General features: G+C 43.0%; 1 non-coding gene across 1 annotated transcript; it reads left to right on the top strand.

The window, feature by feature from the left end:
- The first annotated feature begins 7056 nt into the window (after positions 1 to 7056).
- Positions 7057 to 7131, top strand: Trnas-uga. The gene has a single exon. It is a non-coding gene; the product is annotated as a tRNA-Ser (tRNA).
- The last annotated feature ends 318 nt before the right edge of the window (positions 7132 to 7449 follow it).

The raw sequence follows: 7449 nt of genomic DNA, 5'->3' as shown, positions 1-7449 counted from the left end.
GTCGCGTTTACTGATTTGCTTTGTACCTTGTCCATAACACATGAGGTACCTTAGGTGATATACACCCCGCACTCATGTTGTTTAGTAAATTATAATTGAGCGTATTTCAGGATCGGTATAGACATAAATACATGGAACAACATACACACTATAATATTGAATTTTCATAAGTTTCATTACTACTACAGTTCAAAAATATTCATGACACACTGATGAAAAATTCTTTCATCATTACAAGCTGTTGGATTTTTTTATTATTTTTAAAGCATTTTTAAAAATGAAATTTGTAAAGTATTCTATGTTCACTTTTCTTTCAAAATGCAATTACTTAAAAATACTGTTATTCCTTAACATCTACAAAATTGAATAGTACTAATCCTGTGTGCCTCATTATCTTTACCAGTTACAGTAAAATATGAACATTTACACACAGAGAAAAATACACTATAAATTTAACACACTACTCACATATGTAAAAGTTACTCTACTGAGCGAAAGTCTTTAAGTCTTTGCAAGTATTTTTCTTGTTTCCTTCGTAATTGCCTCCTTCTTTGACCATGGGATGGTGTAGTTTGCGTGATATAAAGTATCGTGAGGTACCACTTCGATGTTATAGGCGTAGCCCTCGATAACACCGGGTTTTTCCGAAAACACATTCTCATAATCGTAAGTAGCTGAGTCAATTCGCTTTGTTGTGCTTCAGTCAAATGTTCTGACTCCCTGACTTTCATGAATATCAGTTTCCTTTTTTCCTCTTTGTCTTCAGTAATAAACTCTTTATAACATGCTTGTCTTGTACGTAAGTCAGAATATAAATTCATTACCTGTATTCCTTCGAATCTAGACCAAAAGTTCCGGCAATATTTACCGTGCACTTCCCGTGTCCTCAACAATGGCAAAACTACACGTCTACCCTCATTCATAAGGCTTACTTCCCCGCACAAGAGGTCGATTTTTGTGTCCCTCTGGCGTAAAAATTCCATCCCCAGGATGCAAGCAACACCTAATCCCTTAAGTACTAGGAACGAGCTTTTCATTGCTTCATTTCCTACCGTAAACTCGACTTGCACCTGGTGCTTTATGATATGAGATTGTGCAGCTATTGCACCTGTTACACGACAATTCTTCACTGGCAATACTGGTATTCTATTATTTTGACTCAAGTACTCGTAAAAGTTTGCACTCATGACATTGGTTGACGCACCGGTATCGACTATTATCTGTATTGGTGCTCCGTACATATCTGCTTGCAATATAGCCTGCACAACACTTTTGTCGGTTCGGTTACATTTCTGCGGTATGTCTACAAGTTCCTTTTCTATTTTTATTCCCTCATTGTATCTCAGCATACAAAATTTATGGCTGTCATCCGTGAATGTGCCCTCACTACACCATCTTGCAGCCAACAACGGAGAGCGTATTGTGGCTGTCTTTAGTTTAACGGATGAGCATCAGTGGGTTGACAGTTGTCTGTCACTTCCACTAACCTCACATTGTGGTTCTGGTTGTTGTTGTTGCTACTGTTGGGTTGGCCGCCCTGCCTCCCCAATGGCGTATTTTGATACTGTGTATGGCCCTGGTTTTGCGGTGGTCGGTTGTAACTTCCTGACATGTTCTGTGATGGACCTGGGTTGGCGTTCCATTGTGGCGCTGTGTTTTGTTGCCACTGTGGTGTCGGTTCATTACTACCACGCCAACGATTTCGGTTGTTCCGCCATTGCGGATTGCCGTTACCATTATATCCATTAGTCATGCGTCCATCATGATGTCTCTTTAGATTTTGACGATGATAACCGTTGCCGTTATAACCATTGCCATTGTTTGTACCTCGATTCTGTTGCCGGTGCTCTTGCCTATTCCCGTTACCATTTGGTACTAAGTTACTACCGTTACTGTGGCTGCCATTGTAATCGGCGTTTTGTTGATTACAGCCTGCATGGTTCCACTTGTTTCCGGTTTTCATACCTTCGATCAATAAGTCAACAGAATCCACTATTTCCATGAATTGTTCTATATCATATTCCGGCACAAGATGAAATATCTTTTGATTTCGCTGGGCAACTTCATTTTTATTAATCTGATTATGTCACGATCGGACATTGGCTCGTCCCAGTACCTGGTTTTGTTTATATACTTTTCAAAATATTTGCGTAACGTTCCCACCTTAGGATTGTACTTTTCTGGACCTTACAACTCCTTTCGTAGTCTTTCTTGGACGCTATCGGACCAGAACTTTTGCAAGACAGCACCTTTAAACTGTTGCATCGTTAGACATTCTTCGGACACGTCGGTGGCCCACAGTGCCGCGTCACCTTGAATGAAGGAGACCACGAACTGTATTCTTTGTCTTTCCGTCCATGTCCTGGGAAACACATTCCTGAAGCTCTTAATAAATACCACAGGGTGGACATTTCGTTTTTCGCTATTGAAGGGTTGGAATGTCCTGTGTTTTATTACATTGTCCTCTTTTTTGCACATCTGATTGCTACATTCTGTGACCTTCATTACTTCGTGATGTGCGCTGCACGGTATCGCATGTTGTTCGTGCTCATAATTCGCATTAGGTTGCGGTTGCGCACTCGCACCCTGCATACCGTCAGCGTTATTATAGTAATCAGTACGCGGATTCGGATTCATTATCTTTCCGCCACTGTTTACATTGCTTTCCAAAGCAGACAGTCTCCGCGCGACCTCCTGCTGCCAATTCGGCAACTCCGCTGTCACACGGGATTTGATCTGTGTTAATTCGGCGTGTAGTGCAGCAGCGATAGCGTCAATATTTACACTCGCGGCCGCAGTCGCTTGTTCTACAGCTGTTTTTACGTCGCTTTCAATCTTTGCAGATATCTCGTGATCCTTTACTTCTAGCCATTCATTTAATTCTTTTTCGACTTTTTGAGCTTGCACTTCCAAATATGCGTCAATACTTTTCCGTGCATCTATCTCCACATTATCCACGCGGTTGGTTAAAGTCTGGACATTGTCTTCAAGCCTAGCCTGCGATATCTGTAATTTTTGCATCTCACCGGCTAAGCTTTGCACAAGATCGGGTATTTCTTTGCAAGCGTCCGGCATCTCGGCAAGTTCGCTTTGGATACTGTTTAGCTTCGCTTCACTGCGCTGCTCTTGCTCAATGAGCTTTTGCGTTAATTTTTTCTCCTGCTCATGTAGCATCTGAGCCAGTTTTTCGTCCCTCTCTCTTTCCCTCTGTTCTGACATTCTCTTCTTTTTCCCTTTCTTTCTGTTCTCTTTGTTGCTCTTGCTCATAGAGCATCTGAGCCAGTTTCTGATCTCTCTCCCTATCTCTTTCTTCTAACCTGCGCAGAAATTCTGCAAATGGGTCGGCAATCGGTGAGCATACTGGTGCCCCGCTTAATCTAGCACTCGACTGGCCCCCCTGCCCAGGCAGTGGAGTTCTTGTTACTCTATTCCCCTTTCTGCTGTGGAGCGTCATTCACCGTCCACAGATCCTCGCCCCCCGCTCCGGAAATTATGTTATCCGAGGCGGTGGCTTGGGATTCGTTTGCGTATTGCAAATGACCCTCACTTTCCATATTAACAAAATTTTGTTCGTCTGGTACGGATGCTTTAGCTTGTCCTATCTTACCCATAATAAATTCACTTTACGCCACTGTCGAATCTTTAACACTGATACACACACGAATAATTATCCCCTCCAAAAAAAAAAACATAAATACACAAAGATTAATTTGCACTTTACTTACTGTTTTTTCACAGAAGGTATCTCATGTGCATATGGGTTCGATATCCCGCACAGACCTACACAGGATGCTTGCACAATAGGCCTTACCTTTATTTTTCTTTCTCGTAATTCTTTTTCTTTTCTACTCTTTTTCTTCTCCAGCTGTCCTCAGGGTGTGGTTTTGCTGTTGTACATGTAAAAGAATTCATATAGGCATTAATATTTTACAACAATTAGGCACATACATAATTGCATTCATTACAATAGAGTCAGATTTAGTAAATTTCGTATTTTCTTTGATCGGGCCCCAAAGTTGCGGCGCCAATCTCGCGTCCGTCGGCCGTCGTAATTTAATATATTATTATTATTATTTTTGATTGTTGCCGACTTACGTGGTGGGCCTTAATAAAAATGATATTTCATTCAATTTTGATTTACGGTTAAATGCTTTCCTGAAGTTCTCCTTTTTAACAATATTAATCTCAAATTATTTGCTGCGTTAATGGACGTTAGATTCGCTGTATCTTAAAGCATGAGCAATACAAGTTGAACAATGTAATAAACTTTTCATATTAATTTCCTCAGCTATTCAGCTCACTTTAAAGCAAGAAATCTTTAGTTATTAATTACAATTGCGGCCCACACACGCGCGAGAATATTTTTTCTAACCTCCGTTAACCATTGTATTGTACTCGTAGTCGGAGTCCTGGCTCTGGCTCTCGGCTATGGTACTGAATCTTAAAGCTATGTATTTTCTGCAACGTCGTGTGGCTGTGGAGAAAAATTAATATTATGTTAATAGCGGGCGAGTTTTTCGCTTCCGCTAATTTTTCATAAGTTAATATCGCCACGTAATGGCGTCGTTGGCTGGCATCGGCCGCTGCGATTGTTGAACTGTAAATTACTTGAATGCAGGTTAATTCAAGGAAGGCGGACATGAAATCGGTATCACCTCTTACAAATTAAAAGTGCACAATAATATTAAATCAATATATTATCTGCTTAACTCATACAAATCTGCTTACATTTGCCAGCACTCGCAAGATGTCCGTCTACACACAACCAAGACAAGAGAAGAAGTGAAGACGACTAAAAAATTAACAAAAGAGCGTATCTTGTCGTCTCTTTAGATCATTTTGTTATATTTCTTTGCACTCGAACTTACACGGAGAAATTATTATTTTACGGGTACATTATAAAAAAATCGTTATCATTCAAGTTTTAAATGTCTCTTCTTTATAAATACTGTTTTGTAAGTGTTTTCTTATTACCTCACTGGGGACGCTAGAGCGAGCAGCAGTGTTGCGATACGATAAACCGCAATCGCGATAGGCTACAATCCGACCTTTATCAAAGTCGGAAATGTGATGGTACGCATTTCTCCTCCTTACATGAGGCACCACAACAACGTTTAACCAGGCAACGCCGGTCAACTGCTGTCTGTGTATGAGAAATCGGTTGGAAACTTTCCTCATGTCAGCACGTTGTTGGTGTCGTCACCGGCGCCAGCCTTGTGTGAATGCTCTGGAAAGCTAATCATTTGCATATCACTGCATCTTCTTCCTGTCGGTTAAATTTCGCGTGTATAGCACGTCATCTTCGTGGTGTAGCAATTTTAATGGCCAGTAGTGTAATTTCCGATTCGGGAACCACCAGCTGCTGTAGTACATTATTAATGATAACTGATTTTCGTGCGTGATGAGGTAGAAGGAAGTCTGATATTCCGTAAGGTAATACCGTTGATCTTCTAAACATCAACGCTCTCTTCCCGGTCTATCGTAAGAAGATTGACAGGAAACTACCGTATCACAACGTAATGAGACAGAGAGACGATTTATTCCGGAAGCCAAGGAACCTCCGCAGTGCACTGCGCGAAAACGTGAATATAAAAAAGTCAGGTACCACTACTGAATTAGGCAAGCTATACCACTAACGATCATAATTAGAAATTTGGCAGCCCTTGCTAACGAGCTATTAAGGTGAACATCAGATCGTACGGCCGCAATCAGTTCTTACGGCCGCGCCTGTTGAGTTTCCGCAGTCAGTTCAGGCGTCGCGCTTTTGATAATAATAGCGTCGGCCGCGCACACGGAATGCAGAAATTTTACTGTTAAAGACCGCGTTTTCAATGGCCATTCTGAACCACCGAGAGGCCTCTAAAACGTAGCCGTGTGCGGTAGATCGATAGATTGACGCAGAGGGACGGGGCAGCCGGGGTGGAGGGGGGGGGGGGGGGGGACGGTGTCGCGTGGCATCTGACGCCACATAAGCGCCGCTATGAGAAATAATCGCGGCGGCTGCAGCGGCGGGGACGCTATGCGCTAGCCGTGGTGGGTGGAGCGCCGTGCGCTTTACGACCGGCAGCCCACAGGCAGCGCCGGCGCCCATTTACGGTTAGCGCACTGCCAGCTCCGCTCGGAGCTTTTTCGGCGCTTCGGTTATTTCCGAACGCGAGAGCGGCGACACAGCTGGTGTGGCCGTAAAATTGGAGCCGTTCCTCGCGCTAATATCCCGCCTTTTACACGTGTTCTTTTGCAAATGAAAATTTTTGTCCGCGAGTCGCGGAGGGACGGCTGATATTCTACACGCTCATCTTTTTTTTTTTTTTTTTTTTTTTTTTCAGTACCGGGTTTGCTCGATGTTTCAGCAGACAAAGGCCCACACCGCATTCCTCTTTCTGTGACACCGTTTGCATGTGAGACAAAGAGTTACGTTGCGAAACGCTTTACATAGACAGCATTACTTTTTGACAGCGGGCTGCGCCTCTTTCCCGCAACATGGAGTGACGAACGATTTCTTTTTTAATCGTACCAACGCTTGTCAAAGCATCTTCGGAATCTAGAGTACGTCCCATTTAGAGTTCTGGGATAGAAGATGTCATACCTCGTACATACAAAGCGCTAGGTAGAACCACAACATATTTTAAAATTATAGAAATGTAATGTAAACCATTTTACTATTTTGCCAGATGATATTATACTGTTGAATGTAGTTGAAAAGCAGAAAAATATCACTTTAGCCAGGAAGTGTTGGAGAGCATCTCCAATGATCCCAGAATGAGATTTTCACTCTGCAGCGGAGTGTGCGCTGATATGAAACTTCCTGGCGGATTAAAACTGTGTGCCGGATCGAGACTCGAACTCGGGACCTTTGCCTTTCCCGGACGAGTGCTCTACCAACTAAGCTACCCGAGCACGACTCACGCCCTCTCCTCACAGCTTTACTTCTGCCAGTACCTCGTCTCCTACCTTCCAAACTTTACAGCAATGTTCGTAGGAGAGCTTATGTAAAGTTTGGAAGGTAGGAGACGAGGTACTGGCAGAAATAAAGCTGTGAGGACGGCGCGTGAGTCGTGCTTGGGTAGCTCAGTTGGTAGAGCACTTGCCCGTGAAAGGCAAAGGTCCCGAGTTCGATTCTCGGTCCGGCACACAGTTTTAATCTGCCAGGAAGTTTCATCTGCAATGATTCTGTAATGTAATGATTGTAAGTGATTGCATACCGTGTACTGATGTTAAAAATCTGATGGTGGGTTAATATGAAAGCGCCATGAAAAGTTGGAAATAAAGAAAATACACTCCTGGAAATGGAAAAAAGAACACATTGACACCGGTGTGTCAGACTCACCATACTTGCTCCGGACACTGCGAGAGGGCTGTACAAGCAATGATCACACGCACAGCACAGCGGACACACCAGGAACCGTGGTGTTGGCCGTCGAATGGCGCTAGCTGCGCAGCATTTGTGCA

This window comes from Schistocerca piceifrons, chromosome 1, assembly GCF_021461385.2.
Source record: "Schistocerca piceifrons isolate TAMUIC-IGC-003096 chromosome 1, iqSchPice1.1, whole genome shotgun sequence".
NCBI classification, from domain to species: Eukaryota; Metazoa; Arthropoda; class Insecta; order Orthoptera; family Acrididae; genus Schistocerca; species Schistocerca piceifrons.
Note: the sequence above shows the minus strand (reverse complement) of the source record. Positions and strands in the feature narration are given on the sequence as shown.